Source organism: Phocoena sinus, chromosome 21, assembly GCF_008692025.1.
Source record: "Phocoena sinus isolate mPhoSin1 chromosome 21, mPhoSin1.pri, whole genome shotgun sequence".
Lineage (NCBI taxonomy): Eukaryota > Metazoa > Chordata > Mammalia > Artiodactyla > Phocoenidae > Phocoena > Phocoena sinus.
The window spans coordinates 22,440,002-22,459,744 of record NC_045783.1 but is presented as its reverse complement, the minus strand read 5'-3'; positions in this window follow the sequence as shown (position 1 = coordinate 22,459,744).

The window sequence follows — 19,743 nt, the reverse complement described above, 5'->3', positions numbered from 1 at the left end:
TGCCTTAGAACTGCTGTGGTCCATTTCCAATCTCTCTTCTGGTGGCAGGATCCGGCTGGCTGGATTCAGGGACAGCTCTGTGGCCAGAAGAGCCAGCAGAGTAGGGCTGCTTGGCCCAAGTGTCCTCTGTAGCCTCAAGCTCATTAGTGGAATAGGCAGCCACTAACTTAGCCCACTGACCCACCCAAGAGACGCTGCTCTAAAACCCTGATCCCCTGGCTGGCTGGATGTCTCTGCTTGGTTTTTAGCTGTGTGGTGGTGGCTGGGAGGCTTGAACCATTTCCTGTTCAAGAGGAGGAGAGTATTTAAGCGCCCTGTGCAGAAAGACCCTGCGGGCATCCTGGCTTGGCAAGGATGCTCCCTTTGGGAAAGAGTAGTTTGCCTGTTATCCCAACTGAGAACAGCTGTGCTCTATTTGATTCTTGGACAGTGTTGATTGTTTTCAACCCTATGGGTCAAACATCCCGGCCTGGTTCAGGGACCTCTGCCAGCCTTGGTCTGACTCAGAGAGGATGAGGCAGAAGGTACAGATTTGGATTAGCGTAATGGAGGCTGGCTTGGCCTCAGATATCGTCCATGCACAAAACTGGCTGTAGTCCCCTTTTCCCTTCTGGAGGGCCGTCTGGACCCTGCTGGTTCATGTGTGGCTTCCATCGCTTTCTGTCATTTTCTCCTATCAATATAGTCTCTTTTTCTTTTTTTCATAAAGGAGTACTACTTGTCCCAAGTTAATAGCTAAATAAACCACGCAATAGTAAGAGTGGTTTGGTTTTTTTCCTCCCCTGAGCCCATTTCCAGACTTGTTTGGAAAGAAGGCTGATATTCTCTCCCTGAGCATGTTTAAAGTGTATGCTTGGGGGAAGGATAAAGTAGGAGTTTGAGATTAACGGATACTCACTACTATATATAAAACAGACAAACAACAAGAACCTACTGTAGAGCACAGGGAACTGTATTCAATATCTTGTAATACCCTATAATGGAAAAGAATCTGAAAAAAATATATATATAACTGAATCACTCTGCTGTACATCTGAAACTAACACAACATTGTGAATCAACTATACTTCAAAAGAAAGAAAGGAAGGAAGGAAGGAAGGAAGGAATTGATTTCTCGACTGTTCTTTAGAGAAACTATTTTAGACTCCTAGTTGTTGGGCTCTTTAATTGCAACAAAAACTTGTGTGGGCTTTAGCCATAGAGGAGAATTTATTATAAGCATAAAGGAACAGCTCAGGGAAGCAAAGAAAGGAGTGTGGCCAGGCTTCAGGAAGGGACAGGGGACTGGAAAGCTGCCAGGACACGTCTGCAATGTCTCATCTGCGAAGCTTTGCATATGAGCTGCTTTTGTGTGTCTCTGCTCACTGGCTTCTCTTGCCTCCACCTACAACGAGAAATGTTGCTACCACTCAGAGGGCAGCACCACCACTTCCCCTCAAGAGCATGACTAGTGTCTTTCGGTATCCATTCTCAGGAAGAACATGACTGGCCAGATTCCATCAGCAGCAGTCACTGGACAGTTAGCCCAGTGGCCGTTTTCTCAACCAAGGTTCTCAGATCTGGCTGCTGATTCGAGTCAGTTGTGGGAGATTTCTTTTGTTTTAATACAGACCCAGGCTCCATCCTAGAATCTCTTGAGTAGGAGCTGAAACTCTGCATTAAAAATTCCTTAAGCAATTCTGATGATAAATTATATTTGAGAGTCACTGAAACGCAAGACTCTGGTATCCATTAATCTTTCCACTAAGATCTAACAAGAGACTGCCTTTTAAGCTGTCTACTATTTGTGGAGGCTATTACTGTAGGGCTTGAGTGAGCGATTCATTTCAGTGCAAATATACGTGAGTGGGGTGGGGAACTCCCTGAGCCACAGAACACTTGTTGTAGAACCAGTCTAGTGGAAATCTGAGACACCAGCTCAGAGCTGGATCTAACATCACTATTCTTAAAGGCTTCATGGTCAGGACTTTTAGACAAGATTTCAAGAACACTTCTTACCAAGTGAAATCTGCCTTAATGTTAGCCAAGCAGATGATGCAGGTCAGTGTAAGAGTCCAAAACAGGTTTAGACCCTAGGTCATACTAAAGAAAAATGGAACTCCACTGGGAAAACACCATCTTAAAGAATCAAGTTGTGTTTTACGTTCCCACACCTTTCTTTCTTACACATACTGTTTCTGCTGCTTGGTAATATTACCTCTTCTAACGTCTATTGGTATGTTCTTTAAGACTTCACTTGTGTTCCCACTTAGAAGAAGCGCTCTCTGACTCACTAGTCCGTTTATCTTGACTTCTGCCCTTATACTATCCTCTGTGTACCTCAACCACATGGATTTAATCATTTTACGTTTCCATCACCTCCACTTGATGATGGGTAGCTGGCACTTCAGTAAATAAATCTACTTGTATGGGGGTTGGTGGGAACTGTCCTTCTACTGAACTGAGGTAGTGATGTGTCTGCTAATCTGGCCGCTGGCTTTCCTTCTATCCCTCACATCCCCCTTATTCCCACAGTCAGAGCCATTTTGCTTTTACCAACAATCTCAGTATTATTCCAGGCTCTGGGATCACTCATCTCTTAATCATGGAAAATAAGGTGACCTGTAGGCCTGCATCCATTATGCCGGGCCAATCAGGATTACCCTTTAACACCATGATGAATTTGGCAGATGTTTTATTTGTGTTTTACTCTACAATACTCTAGCTACATCGGCCATAATTCACTAGGCATGATTCAGACATTACCTCATTTAACTCTTGCAACAGGCCTACAAAGAAAGCTTTATACGGAAAACCGAGAGTCAGAACGGTTCAGTAACCTGCCTCGGCCACACCACCAGTGTCAGGACAAAGACAAAGACCCAGATCTGACTCCAGATCCTTATGCTCTCAAACACCAGGCTGCACTTGAGGCGACTTGAGAAACCCGCTTTACAGTCAGCTCTCTTTCCCTGTGTATGCCTTAATGTCCCAATTAAAATGAAATATTCAATAAGTATAATCATATTGTTATAATTATACTTATTAGTTATGGGTATAATTAATATCCATAATTATATATATATATATCCATATATAATTATGGATGGGATGTCATGACCTGAACTCAAAAAAAGAAGTGCCTAATCTTCTCTTACCAATTGCCAAGCGTGGAATGACTTCCTAGAAGTGTCTTTCTTTTCCGCCGTGCCATGCCATGCAGCATGCAAGATCTTAGTTCCCTCACCCACACCCCCTGCAGTGGAAGCGTGGAGTCTTCACCACTGGACCGGCAGGGAACTCCCAAGAAATGTCTTTTTAAAAGTTTCCAACAGAATGTGAGCCTAGGTCTATTTGCATCCCAGCTACTTACCATGGCTGAGAGAAAGAATCCTCTACGGTTGTCTCCATTTTTCATAAAGCATTCTTGAACTCCAAGGAAGCCCTACTTCCATGGTGCTGTTTGTTTTAGGTGGGGCCCTACATGGTAGTGTCTGAAAATGTGCACGTACTGTATCAAGACAGGGTGATGGGGCCAGTGATGAATCTCAGAGGATTCATCACTGAGTCACAAGAGTCACACATGGCAGGTCTGGAACTGGGCATGGGGGGAGGGCACCACATTCACAGTTTCCCAAATATACCATCTACCTACCTGACAGCTCACACAAGAAAGCACTGACCACTTGTCTTAAAGGGGGGATTTTTAAGAAGCTCTATAGGATATCATAAATGACTGACATCAATTATAAGCAGAGAAATACAAAGACGATTTTAAAAAGAAATTTGAATTATGCACCCCCTCCACACCCAAGCGTGGCTCAAAGGCCAGAAACCTAAAGAGATGCACTTAGAGTAAAAGCAGAGGCAAACCCCACCTATTCCAATGGAAGAGATGAAAGGCAGACTGCAAGGAGGCAGGGGCCGAGCCATTTCTCTCCAAGGGCTGCAGAGCCTTGCAGGGATGACAGAGGCTCTGGGCAGACAGGTAACACCACACCTGGGAGCAATGGAGTGGGGGCTGATTGGAGCAGGCTCAGGCATCGCCTCCTAAAAGCACAGCACTTCCCTCCAGCTTTGTTAGCAAACTTTTCATTCTAGATGCAAAGGGTGATCACATCTAGGCTTCTTCCAAGAGCAGAAAGCCAAAGCAGGCCTGCACTGTGATGAATGAAGCAACGCTTAAGCCCAAAGAACAGGAAACTAGCAGTTTTGCCACAGATTCTGAATGAGTGATGAGCAGGTGGCAGAAGAACAGGCTGCAGTGGGGGGTGGGGAATAGCCACGTGTTTTGTTTTTTTTTTTAATGTATTGAACTAAAGATGCTGGTGACACTCATGAAGAACTTATAGAACTCAAGAGAGGTCAGGGCCCTAGATTTTAGAACCTTTTACAGGAAGGTGATAAAATCTTGTGCATCCCAGGCAGAAAATAAAGCAAGGCAAGGACCACGGACACAAGCTTAGGGAGACACACACTGGATGAGGCACTCTGGTACCCAGTTCCCAAGTCCTTCCTATTCTTTGTACAGAGAATCCTCTAAGCCTTGAGCAATTCCTAATACTTATCTTATTCTATTTCCTTCTAGCCTGGACAAAAGTAGGAAATTTTGGGACTTTCTTAGTGGTGCTGTGGTTAAGAATCCACCTGCCAATGCAAGGCACACAGGTTCAAGCCCTGGTCCGGGAAGATCCCACAATGCTGTGAAGCAACTAAGCCCGTGCGCCACAGCTACTGAGCCTGCGCTCTAGAGCCCACGAGCCACAACTACTGAGCCCGCACTCTAGAGCCCACGAGCCACAACTACTGAGCCCACGCGCCTAGAGTCCGTGCTCTGCAACAAGAGTAGCCACCTCAATGAGAAGCCCACGCACCACAGTGAAGAGTAGTCCCCGCTTGCCACAACTAGAGAAAGCCCACACACAGCAACAAAGACCCAACGCAGCCAAAAGTAAATTAATTAATTTTTTAAAAAAGTAGGAAATTTTCATCCCAATCCTGACAGTCAAATAGAGCCTTGGAATAAATGACTTTACTCAGTAAGCCCATAAAAAGTCTTGTAAGAGTGTGGTCTTTGAATGGATTAATAAACTTTCTCAAAAATAAAGAACTGTGTTATCTAAAACAGCATAAGGTTCTTATTGTGCACCATTAAATCCAAATATTTGTGCAAAAAATCCCTTATAAGAATGTTTGAAATTATTAGTTGGACTTTTACTAGATTCACTTTTTAAAAGCTCCCCTTCCTTCTCTCCTCCGCAAACACTATTGGTAGCACACAAGGAAGTTGCCTGTATAAAGAATGTAGGATTTAATGCAAGTTTTATGACTTAAGGTTTATTTATTTTATTTTACCTGTCTTTCCTGAATCATCATTAAGTTACTATTTGGAGTTGCCACATTTTTCTCACTATACACAGAGAATGAACAAAAGTCACGGTCATTGTTCCCCGCAGTGCTCTTTACACATTTTAAGCAAGCGAGCAGAAGGGCAGTGTAATCACCAAAACACTCAGCACAGTGAGTGATCGCGTTTCAGCTGTCTGCACTGAAAACTGTTTCTTAACATTATGCCTTGTATGTATGCAGTTTCAACACAGCTCCGGACTGAATAAGCACTAGACTTAGGTGGAAAGAATGCTATAACCCAGGTGTTCCTGACATTATCTGATAAAGGGAACTCAAAAGGCTTGGTGTTGGCCGGTTGAAGGATAAGCTTTATGACAGTAATGAGGAAGGGGCAGGTTAGTTTGTTTTACACTCCCCTATGAAAGACTAACCCAGTTTTCTCAGTGCTCACTAAGGAAGTCCTAAATAAGAACTTTCATCAAATGGGAACTCAAAAAAAAAAAAAAAGCACAATGTCACTAATGAAAACATTTTATGAACATATGGAAATAAGAACAGAAATTTTCAACACTCTGGACCAGAGTGTTCATATGGGGTATGTCTAACCCTACGAGGGGCCCTCAAAACCTTTCAAGGGATCCCTGAGCAAAAGGGTAATTTTAAAGGGAACTTCCTCCACATCTTTACCTTTCGTACACAACTTTCCCTCAAACTGAGCAATCTAAAACACAACAAAATACTGCATCCACAATGTTTCTTCCATTCTATACACCAAAGGCACACCACTCACCTTCCCAGCTCACGCTAGGTTGCACTGCCCTGAGGCATTCAGGGCTTCAGGGTCCACTAGTGTCAGTCCTTGGGGCTGCCTAATGTTCCCTGTTCTATATTTCTGTTAAGGGAGATTTAGAGACGAGATATTTGGGGAATTGTTAAGATGTTCAAAATTTGGATACGTGATAAAGTGGGGTACTATGGAAGTAATGCTGATTTTTCTTTAACAAGTTGGCTACTTCCATTTCCAGATTCATGCCAAGGAAGAAATAGATCACTCTTGATGGAAACCCTACCAGCAAAGCAAGAAGTACCTGTAAGAGACACTGAACGCTACAAACAGCTTTTCTCATGAGTACTTTACTATTTAAAATATTCATCCTCAGAACAATCACTGACCCCCTAAAAAAGTACCTTTGAACAGAAAAACAGGAATAGTTTAGTAATGCTGATTATTTTAATTATAACTTGGGATATTTTTCATGACTACCAGAATTTTCATGATGCGTTGAATAAAACCTACAGACAAAACTTTTCATGATCATATCATGAAATACATATTCTAAATAGTCAAATCTCAATTTATTGCATTTTATGAAATGATTATTTCCCACCACCTAGTAACAGAAAAATTAGATTCTAGCTGCCACACCAGCTAGTTTTTAGTACCCTATAGAACATTCTATAGAAAAATCTGATCCTAATAAAATTATCGTTATTTTTTGATTCCTAATTCTACCAAAAGCCAAACACACTAGTTCAATATATGCACATACCTTTATTGAAAGATTATCTTGCCTTGTCAACCTATTTCCTTCCTAATAACTTATAATTTTAGCTAATAGAGGATTGTGACTTGTTAAAAGTTAAATAATGAGAAATTGTATATTGAGTTACATCGTTTTTAAAAAATATATGTGAAGTTTATGGACTTTACACCTTGACTGTTTTTAGTATCTCTTACAAAAGGTGTTCTGTGATGTTTTTAATAAGTTTTATAATATTCTTCAAAATTCTTTAACACAACATTTGAACTGTCAAGTCAGACTTTTTCTGACAGAAAGGAAATATGATTTGGTTATCTGATTTAATGATGAAATGGTGGATATTTGACTTGATCTCATTATATGGTAGACATTTAACATAAATTGAATGATTAAACCTGCGGCTCAAAGGTTTTGAATTAATTATATACTTAATGAAATATATATTATGGTAAAACTATATTTAAAGCACTAATTGTATCAAAAAATATTTCTGAAAAGGTGTTTTGAAAGTAACAGGTTGGATTTTCCAGCAGGATTAAATGAAGTTTTTCTAAGTGAAAGAGTAATGGGTATGATTAATAATCATTTGATAGTCTTGGTAAAGCTGTTTGGGTTTATGCCCCCAAATTTGAGAATGAATAACTCTAAGTAACAAACAATTCTAAAAGTCAGAGCTACCAATTCTCTGTTTTCAACAAAAAAAGAACAATAAACTAATCATATTGTCAGCTGAAGGATGATTAAAAACACAATGTGATCTTTGGCATGGAATTTAAAGAACTGAGTAAAATGGTTTCAATAAAGCTACTTCCACACCCATTTCTTTATTTAGGGGCTGTTGTTCAGCATTTACATAGAAATGAAAGACAGAAACAGAACTGACATTCAGCCCTCTTTCATTCTAGCAATGTCACATTTATTCAGGGATAAACTAATCAGAAAATTACTCTCATTAAAAGAGGACTTTCAGGGCTTCCCTGGTGGTGCAGTGGTTGAGAGTCCGCCTGCCGATGGCAGGGGACACGGGTTCGTGACCCGGTCCGGGAAGATCCCACATGTTGTGGAGCAGCTGGGCCCGTGAGCCATGGCCGCTGACCCTGGGCGTCCGGAGCCTGTGCTCCGCAACGGGAGAGGCCACAACAGTGAGAGGCCTGCATACCGCAAAAAAAAAAACTAAAAAAAAGGACTTTCAACAATTTCACATTTCATTATTAAAAAGTATCAAAATTTTAAATATGTTTTGATCAATTATGTAAAATAATTTTAACAACTCAGTATAGAAGAAATTTAGCACAGCCTTAAGGTCACAATAAATAAATTTTAGAATGTTAATTTACATACTTTTTTTTGTCAAAGATGTATGACAGTATGATCAATATTACTTTGGGGCGTAAAAATATATAGTAAAATCGTATGTCAACGAACTTGAAGAATATGAGAATCTGATCTAATGGACTTGGCCCCATCCTCCAGTCCAGGCCCCTATTCCCAAATGTTTAAGCTTCTCCAGGGAAGGCATGTGCTGGTGGTGGTTAGAAAGCGACTGCCAAGAATTCCCTGGCGGTCCAGTGGTGAGGACGCCACACTTTCACTGCCAAGGCACTGGGTTCAATCACCGGTCGGGGAACTAAGATTCTGCATGCCGTGCACTGCAGGCCTTCCCCGCAAAAGAAAGTGACTGCCTTGTGATCAATGGGGACTTGCTCAGTTCAGTGAATGGTCGGTCAGTTAGTACAATAAATTGCACTACTTTTACTTTTGTCCTCTGTGTGACAATACAGACTAAAACGTACTTTTTTTCTTTCATTATAATTGCAATAACATGATCCTGCATTTTCACAATTAGATTTTTTGTATCCCATCTAGGCATTATGTTGTATTATATTAGGATAAAATTCTGTGGGGAAATCACAATGAAATACAAGTTCAAGGAGAAAAAGGAAAGATGTAAAATTTTCAATATCTTTATGTATCTTTTATATGGTTGATGGTATTAAATTTCTATGATATTTTGCCTCCGTTGGGTATATGTGAAAGAGCAATGTTTTGTTTTAAAATGTCAATATTTATACTATGCTGGAAATTCTATCCTTTGCCAGTATTTAAACTTAGGAACAGCTTTAAATGTACAAAGGAACAGTTTCCTTTTAAGACGATTTCTAAAAATCTATTAGGGAGTACTTGTGCAAAAAAGTTTGCAAATCACTGTTCTAGACGGAAAAGGTTAGCAATGACCTTTTCAAGGCCAAGGATATTTGGAGCAGATTTTTTATCACCAGTGCATAGAGTGAACAACTAAGAAGGAGAGCTTAGCATTTGTTTGCTTTTCCTGGCATCTAGAGGGAAAGCCAAGCATACAGAGGGATTAAACATTCCTGCTATTGAGTCAAAGGCCCTAAAAACTGATTTATGGCACACTGTAAGAGGAAAGGGAACAGCTCTTATCCATAACTCTGCCCAAGCAATAACTCGTTCTTGACCAGAGACTAGTCAAGACTTAAACTCTCTCTTTGCAGTTTCAGGAAAAGGTACTGATTTCATGGAATATATTTTACCACCACTAATTCTTTTCAACTGAGCACCCCTTATGAAACAGAAAAAACACTGAGATAAATATGAATCTGTGTAGCACAAATTAAGGGTCCAATGGCTATGATGAAACTGAAATGAACGAATAGACGGAGTTATTGCCAAAGGTCAGGGTGATCTGGGAAGGAGAGGGCTGGAATCAAATTAGGTCTTAAAAAAAACAACAACAAAAAAACAGAATCAAGAGAACAAGATTGATGGGCTAATTTGGTGGGGGCAGATATAGGACAGTGTAACCCTCAGAATGGGACAAAATATTTGCAAACGAATCAATGGACAAAGGATTAATCTCGAAAATATATAAACAGCTCATGCAGCTCAATATTAAAAAAACAAACAACCCAATCCAGAAATGGGCAGAAGACCTAAATTTCTCCAAAGAAGACATACAGATGGCCAAGAAGCACATGAAAAGCTGCTCAACATCCCTAATTATTCAAGAAATGCAAATCAAAACTACAATGAGGTATCACCTCACACCAGTTAGAATGGGCATCATTAGAAAATCTACAAACAACAAATGCTGGAGAGGGTGTGGAGAAAAGGGAACCCTCTTGCACTGCCGGTGGGAATGTAAATTGATACAGCCACTATGGAGAACAGTATGGAGGTTCCTTAAAAAACTAAAAATAGAATTACCATACGATCCAGCAATCCCACTACTGGGCATATACCCAGAGAAAACCATAATTCAAAACGACACATGCGGGCTTCCTTGGAGGCGCAGTGGTTGAGAATCTGCCTGCCAATGCAGGGGACATGGGTTCGAGCCCTGGCCTGGGAAGATCCCACATGTCGTGGAGCACTACGGCCGTGAGCCACAACTACTGAGCCTGCGTATCTGGAGCTTGTGCTCCGCAACAAATGAGGCCGCAACAGTGAGAGGCCCGCACACCATGATGAAGAGTGGCCCCCGCTCACTGCAACTAGAGAAAGCCCTCGCACAGAAACAAAGACCCAACACAGCCATAAATAAATAAATAAATAAATAAAATTTAAAAAGACACATGCACCCCAGTGTTCATTGCAGCACTATTTACAATAGCCAGGTCATGGAAGCAACCTAAATGCCCATCGACAGACGAATGGGTAAAGATGATGCGGTACATATATACAATGGAATATTACTCAGCCATAAAAAGGAATGAAATTGGGTCATGTGTAGAGATGTGGATGGATCTAGAGACTGTCATACAGAGTGAAGTAAGTCAGAAAGAGAAAAACAAATATTGTATATTAACGCATATATGTGGAACCTAGAAAAATGGTACAGATGAACTGGTTTGCAGGGCAGAAATAGAGCCACAGATGTAGAGAACAAACGTATGGACACCAAGGGTGGAAAGTAGTGGGGGACGGGTGGTGGTGTGATGAATTGGGAGATTGGGATAGACATATATACACTAATATGTATAAAATGGATAACTAATAAGAATCTGCTGTATAAAAAAAACAATAAAATTCAAAAAAAAGAAATAGGATGGTGTACGTGTGATGCAGGTATGACAATGATGGGAACAGTGATTAGCCCAGAACAGATGGCTGCTATAAAAATTGGAAGGTAGCTAGAAACCAGACTGTGGAGGGTCTTAAATGCCAACGAAGAGCTGGCTCTTATCTCACGAGAAATGTGAAGGTTTCTGAGAGCACCGTGAGACATTTTAGAGAGCTTTTTTTATGACAGTAGAATGTAGGAAGAGAGAAGAGTCACTTAAATTTTAGCAACAGTCTGGGGAACTAGGATGGAAGCAGAGACTGGGGTAAGGATATTGTGACTGGAAAATAATCAAACGACAATTTGCTAAAAGGGGAGGGGGAACCACAAGTAATTCCAAGGTTTCAAGCCTATGTGACTGTGATAATCATGGTCGCACTGACAAAAACAAATCCAAAGGGAAAGCAGCCTGATGTTCGAAGGAGCAGGGTCAACAAGCAAGAATGGACACGTGAAGGGGAAAGTCCAACCTCCAACTCATCTGCCATCACCAGCTCTATGGGAAATCATATGCTTTCTCCCACGTCCTCTTGTTCAACAGGGGAAAAAAGAATTAGTATTCTAAATTGGTAGTGATCATACTACGTGACTTTCTGATTTATTGGTATTCACCCTAAAGAATCATACTGCATGAATTAATGACCCTAAGGAATCATACTATATGACATAATGATTTACTAGCATTCATTCTAAAGAAATCTAAGGAAAATTTCCTTGAGAATACTCATTTAGCAGTCCAAAAGCAGATCTAGCTTAAAGCCTCAGAATCATCAGCCTCTTACACAAGTCTTGACACAGAATTCGTAAAACCACCACCTCCACCTTCAGCCCCCTCATCAGCCAAGCTTAAGCCCTCTGACCACTATGTCTCATTACAGACTCATTATAGTCTTTGCCTCCAGAAAAATGGGAAAAATTATAAACATAAATCCTTTCCCTTCCTCACTGACCCTCATCCCCAACAAGCCTTCCAAGCTTGTCATCTGTGAACAGTATTTTGTGTATTCGTTCCATCCGAAGAATGAACTTCAAATTCTTTCCTGGTATGTAATATTTAGTACAATCAGACACTGGAAATGTCTAATTTAAACTGCAGCTGGGGGACGGACTTCCCTGGTGGTCCAGTGGTTAAGATTCCACACTTCCACTGCAGGAGGCACCAGTTCAATCTCTGGTCAGGGAACTAAGATCCTGCATGCCGTGCAGCGCTGCCAAAAAAAAAAAAAAAAACCCAAACTGCAGAAAGATGTTCACACAATGTAGGACAACCTATCTGTTCTTAGAATATCAAGGGAGCTGAAGTCTATAACAGGAGGTGGCATAGCAAAATGGTAGAGTGCAAAGGCAGACTCCCCAAGTCTCAAACTCCCACTATGTAAACTTTGGCAAGTCAACCTCTCTGTACCTCAATTTTTCCATCTGTAAAATGGAGGTGATAATGTGTAGCCTGCAGGCTTCTTGCTAAAACATGGATGAAAGTGCTTTCACAGTGTTCAAAATCAGGTACAATTCTTATTATACCTGGACATCCAGCTCTAGGCAGTCATTTACCACAGTTAACTTATTTATTGATGGAACTTACATATTGCTCTAGATCAAGGGGTAGGGGTAAGAGTAAGTGAACTTTTTCTGCAAAGGGCTAGGTAGTAATATTCTCAGCCTTGCTGGCTAGGTGGCCTCCACTGCAACTACTCACTTCCACTATTGTAGCACAAAAGCAGTCAGAGATAACATGCAAACAAATGAACATGGTAGCTGTGTTCCAGTAAAACTTTACTTAAAGTTGAATTCCACATAATTTTCATGCTACCCAATACTTATTCTTTTGATTTTTTTCAACCATTTAGAAATGTAAAAACTATACTTAGTTCGAAGGCCATACAAAAATAGGCAGTGGGCCACACTGGCCCAGGGGTTGGTAGTTTGCTGACCCCTGCTCCACAGTAAACTTAGTAAGTTGATGGGCTTTGGAAGTTTGTGGGGGCAGGCAGTTCTGAAATTCGGGTTCGGTCTGTGGCACAGAAGAGGAAACTTCTAAGTATAATAGAAAAAGGATATTTAATGCTGTCATTCACTTATTAACACCAGACTCAGTTATGCGCAGAACATTTTTGGACTCACGCACCGTTGTAGATGTCACAGTGCAATCAAAGATGCAGAAGTCAAAGTCCCTGCTCTCAAGGAGCTTATACTCCTCCACAGTGGCTTAGAAACTGAAAGCCTTCCTTCAAAATACAATACCTCCTATCAGGCTTTTCCAGCATACACAGGCACGCTCATACAAGAGGCTGGGAGTGTCTTTGGTGACTCCACCCACAGCCCATGCCAAACATGCGCGGATTGTGACCACCCTGCTTCCTCGTCTCCTCAGTAATTTTACGACCAGTGCTCTCCCTTGCCTTCAAATTATTCTGTTTTGCATGGTCATGTTGGGGGTAATATTCATTATGAGGTACTAAAGAGAGCAAGTCAATCAGTCCTGTCTTTAAAAACTGACCATTTAAACTACTCTTCAAAGATACCGTCTCCCTTCTAATAGGTACCACGTTAGTGATTCCATAGTTTTTTACTTCAATCCAGGTAGAAACCTATCCCTGGGAAGCACGTTAAACAGGTCTATCTTTAGGCAAAAGAAAAACTTCAGGAAAAAGATTTTTCACAGCAAGTGTTTTGAAGTATATTATCTAAAAGAACACAAAATAAACACAGACAAAATACAGCGCTCCCACATACACCTCAGCTGGTTCTAAAGACTGTGGATTTGAAATAATACAGCAGAAACCCAGTATGTCAGTATGTAACCATAAGTGAAAAACAGTGAGCAAGAAATCAACATAGCTAATGATTAGGGAAAAAACAAATAGTTGTTTGTAAATAATAATTATTTTAAAATATTAACATTCTAGTATATAGTATATATTACAATAATACCATTAATAGAAAACAAAAACTGACAATAAAATATTCCTAATACTATTGATTTTCTGGAATACTAAACAGCATAAATGCTTAAGAATAAGCATTTTCCAGGCTTCCCTGGTGGCGCAGTGGTTGAGAGACCGCCTGCCGATGCAGGGGGCGCGGGTTCGTGCCCCGGTCCGGGAAGATCCCACATGCCGCGGAGCGGCTGGGTCCATGAGCCATGGCTGCTGAGCCTGCGCTCCACAAGGGGAGAGGCCACAACAGTGAGAGGCCCGCGTACCGCCAAAAAAAAAAAAAAAAAAAAAAAAGAATACGCACTTCCTTGAAAGAATTAGCAGGATTGAATACTTTAAAAACAACAGACCACAACAAAAATCCAAAACAGTACTCTTGATGTTTAAGATCATCTCATCAGAATAGGCATGATTAGTCTCAACAAAATCCCCCCAAAAAGCCCATGATACAAGGCATATCACATTGGAGAGGAGGGCAGAGCCTCAACAGAGCAGTTAAAAACGGGGTGGCGGCGTGAGTAAGATAGAGGGCTAGAAGGTGCTCCCACTCATCTCCCCCAGGAAAACAATAAATCAACTACAAATCGACAAAAACAGGGAAAGCTATGTTTCCTTAAAACAGAGAAAGCTCTGGACTACAACAAAGCAGCAGCGAAAACCCTACAGAGCTCAAAAACCAAGGATGACCTCACAGAAAAGTGAAGGGCACATTTTAGCTGCGCCCCCTCATCTCTCAGTCCAGAGCAGCTTGGCCCCAGGAAGGAGGCCCTCAAAGGACTTTCACCCCATGGGGAAAAGGAGAGCAGGAGAACCCCAGCGAGCCTCCCTGCCGTGGACATCTGCAGCAGTTGCTACAGAGTCTTCGCCAGTGCTGTCTGGAGTGCCCCCCACTGCATCAGCTCCTGGGGCTGGCACTGCGGTGAGAGCTGCCCCCAGGGAACCCAGTTGTTGCTGTGCCCCACTCTCCAAGATCGGATGCCACAGGGCCTTGCCATATACAAACCAGGGCTGCCACAGCTCTGCACCCGGCTCTCAGCTCCCAGTCACAACTCTGTCCCACCATCTCTGGGATGTCTGTTGCTGTTTCTGCCCCCACCCCACATCACAGCTCTGACCCGTCATCACAGAGGTCAAGCTCCTGCTGCTCAGCAACTGTCCGCCCCACCCCCCAACCCGGGTCCTGGACACATGGCTTTAACAGGCCTCCACCAGGGACATACAGCTGCTATTCTGAGACTGCCCCCTGGGGCCAGAGTTGGGCTTTTGACCCACTGTCCCCAGCTGCTACTGCACTCTGCTCCCTGGACCCAAGCCACCACTGCACCCCATCATCTCAGGACCTCTGCTGCTTCTGTATCTCTCCCCCAACCCTGTCTGAGTCACTGAGATGAGCCCCAGAGACCCAGACCTTGGTTCCACAGGATATGTGCACACACCTGCACTTTAGATACCAGTGCCACAGATCCTACAGATGCACCTGTGCCTGAGGACCCAGGCACTGCAGTAGTTCCACATGTGTCTGACCCCAAGACTCTACTCCACTACTAATCTGAGTGCCAGCATGCCAGATCAAATGCCAGGAGGTAGCCCCTTGGCTAGAACTTTCTTCCATGGGAAAAAAAGAGAGAGAACAGGATGACCCCAGCAATCTTCACCTCTGAGGATCCCAAAAGCCCCAGCCACCACAGGACCTTGGCAGCCTTGGCCACAGAAGATCCCATCAGTCTGCACCACAGCTGATTTCTGCTAACAGAGCTACACAGAGACTACACCACTGTGCTCTCCCAGGAACCCAAGACGCTGCATCCCACCCAGTTGGTGCCTGCACAACCAACTTCAGGTGAAGGTCTTTCCCACAGAAGCCAGGCCAAAAAAACTGGAAAAGGTGACTGCTCCCTCAGTGCACAGACACCAAAGCAAAGTCATCAGAAACATGAAAAAGCAAGGAAACATGACACCGCCAAAGGAACACAGTAATTTTTCAGTAACTGACACCCCTGAAAACTGAAGATCTGTGAGTTACCTGAAATAAAGATTCAAAACAATCATTTTAAGGAAGTTTAGCAAGATTCAGGAGAACACAGACAACTCAGTGAACTCAGTAAAGCAATGCATGAACAAAACGGAAAGTTCAACAAAAAGAAATCATAAAAAAGAAATAAACAGAAATTCTGAAGCTGAAGACGACAGTGAATGAAATGAAAAATCCATAGAGCTTCAACAGCAGGCTCAGGCAGGCAGAAGAAAGAATCTGCAAACTTAAGACAGACCTCTTACTGTTATCCAGAGGATAAAAAAGAAATTAGAATGAAAAAGAGTGAAGACACTTTATGGGAATTATGGTACATCATCAAGTGAAACAACATTTGTACTATAGCAGTCCAAAAAGGAGAAGAGAGAAAGGGACAGACAACTTATTTAAAGAAACAATGACTGAAAACTTCCCAGATCTGAGGATATGGCCATGCAGATACATAAAGCTTCAGAGATCCCTAAACAGATTCAACCCAAAGAACTCTATAATAGAGATCTCAAAAATCAAAGAAAAAGAGAAAATTTTGAAAGCAAGAAAAAACGTATTATGTACAAGGGAATCCTAATAAGGTATTATCAGACCTCTCAGCAGACACCTCATAGGTTAGAAAGGAGAGGGATAATAAATTCAAAGTGCTAAAAGAAAAAACTGTCAACCAAGAACACTTTACCAGCCAAGCTGTTCTTCAGAAACTAAGGAGAGATACAGACTTTCCCAAACAAAAACAGGGATTTATCACCACTAGGCCAGTCTTACAATAAATGCTAAAGGGAGTTCTTCAAGCTGAAAGGAAAGGGTACTAATTGCAAACACTAAAACATGTAAAAAATATAAAGTTCACTGGTAAAGGTAAATATATATTCAAATTCAAAATACTGTAATACTGCAATGGTGGTGTGTAGATCAGTTTGGACTCTAGCATATAGATTAAGATATAAAACTGTTAAAAATAACTATAGCTACAATACTTTGTTAATGGATACACAATACAAAAAGATGTAAAATGGAACATCAACAACATAAAATGTGTAGGTGGGGCAAGTAAATGTGAAGACTTTTTTATGCAATTAAGTGCAGCTGTTATCAGCTTGCCTAAAATAGACTACTATACCCATAAGATACACAGGTGACCCTTGAACAACACAGGAGTTAGGGTTGCTGACCCTCCGTGTAATTGAAATTCTGTAACTACAGTTGGTCCTCCATATACTTGGTTCCTCTGTATCCACCATTTCACATCTGTGGATTCGACCAAATGCAGACTGTGATGTACTGTAACATTTACTACTGAAAAAAAAAATCACATGTAACTGGACCCACACAGTTCAAACCTGTGTTGTTCAAGGATCAGTTATATAATGAAAGCCTTATGGTAATTATAAAGCAAAAACCTATAACACAGAATGGATAATGAAGACATGGCACATATATACAATGGAATATTACTCAGCCATAAAAAGAAATGAAATTGAGTTATTTGTAGTGAGGTGGATGGACCTAGAGTCTGTCATACAGAGTGAAGTAAGTCAGAAAGAGAAAAACAAATACCATATGCTCACACACATATATGGAATCGTAAAAAAAAAAAAAAAACAGGTCATGAAGAACCTAGGGGCAAGATGGGAATAAAGACACAGACCTACTAAGAGAATGGACTTGAGGACATGGGGGAGGGGGAAGGGTAAGCTGGGACAAAGTGAGAGAGTGGCCCGGACATATGTACACTACCACATGTAAAACTGATAGCTAGTGGGAAGCAGCCGCATAGCACAGGGAGATCAGCTTGGTGCTTTGTGACCACCTAGAGGGGTGGGATAGGGAGGGTGGGAAGGAGGGAGACGCAAGAGGGAAGAGATATGGGGATATATGTATATGTATAGCTGATTCACTATGTTATAAAGCAGAAACTAACACACCATTGTAAAGCAATTATACTCCAATAAAAATGTTAAAAAAAAAAACCTATAATAGATACACAAACAATAAAGCGAAAAGAACCAAAGCATACCACTACAAAAAGTCATCAACTCACAAAGACAAACATAAAGAGAGGAACAAAGGAATTACAAAACAATCAGAAAGCAATGAACAAAATGGAGATGAGTTCTTACCTATCAATAAGTACTCTAAATGTAAATGGTTTTTACAATTAAAAGACGTAGAGTGGCTGAATAGATACAAAAACAAGACCTAATTATATGCTCACTACAAGAGACTCACTTAAGCTATAAGGACACTCATAGGTTGAAAGTAAAGGTATGGAAAAAGATTCCATTAAAATGGAAAACAAGAGAGCAAGAGTAGCTATAATTATATCAAACAAAATCGACTAACTCAAAAGCTGTAACAAAAGACAAAGAAGGTCACTATACAACAATAAAGACGTCTGAATTAACTTCAACAGGGTATAACAATTGTAAATATGTACATACCCAATACTGGAACACCTAAATATACTAAACAATTATTAACAGATCTGAAGGCAAAAATACACAGCAATGCAATAATAGTAGAGGACTTCAATATCCCACTTTCAACAATGGATAGATCATTCAGACAGAAAATCAGTAAGAAAATAATGGACCTGAAAGACACTTTAATCAAATGGACCTAGCGCATACATATACAGAACATTCCATCCAACAGCAGCAGAATACAGGCATACCTCATTTTGTTGCATTTTGCTTTACTATGTCTCACAGGTACTGCACTTTTTACAAACTGAAGGTTTCTAATAACCCTGTGTTAGACAAATCTATTGGTGCTATTATTCCAACAGCATTTGCTCACTTTGTGTCTCTGAGTCATATTTTGGTAATTCTTGCAATATTTCAAATTTTTTCATTGTTATTATATTTGTTACGGTGATCTGTGATCAGTGATCTTTGATGTTACTACAGTAATTGTTTTGAAGCACACAAACTGTACCCATATAAGACAGTGAACTTAGTAAGTGTTATGTGTGTTCTGACTGCTCCACCAACCAGCTGTTCCCATCTCTCTCCCTCTCTTTGGGCCTCTCTATTCCCTGAAACACAACAATATTGAAATTAGGACAATTAATAACCCTATAATGGCTTCTAAGTGTTCAAATGAAAGGAGGAGTCACACATCTCTTACTTTAAATCAAAAGCTAGAGACGATTAAGCTTAGTGAAAAAGTTAGGTCACAGGCCGCGATAGGCCAAAAGCTAGGCCTCTTGCACCAGTCAGCCAAGTTGTGAGTGCAAAGGAAAACTTCTTGAAGGAAATTAAAAGTGCTACTCCAGTGAACACACGAATTATAAGTTTTATTGTTGTTTAAGTTTTAGCGGTCCGATAGATGAAACTAGCCACAACATTCCCTTAGGCCAAAGCATAATCCAAAATAAGGCCCTAACTCTCTTCAATTCTATGACGGCTGAGAGAGATGAGGAAGTTGCAAAGGAAAAGTGTGAAGCCAGCAGAGGTTGGGTCGTGAGGTTTAAGGAAAGAAGCCATCTCCATAACATCAAAGTGTACAGTGAAACAACAAGTGCACATATGAAGCTGCAACAAGTTATCCAGAGGATCCAGCTAAGGTAATTAATGAAGGTAGCTATACTGAACAACAGATTTTCAATGTAGACAAAACCACCTTCTATTAGAAGATGCCACCTAGGACTTTGACAGCTAGAGAGGAGAAGTCAATGCCTGGCTTCAAAGCTTCAAAGGGCAGGCTGACTCCCTTGTTAGGGGCTAATGCAGCTGGTCACTTAAAGCTGAAGCCAATGCTCACTTACCATCCCGAAAACCCTAGGGACCTCAAGAATGATGATAACCTACTCCGCCTGTGCTCTAT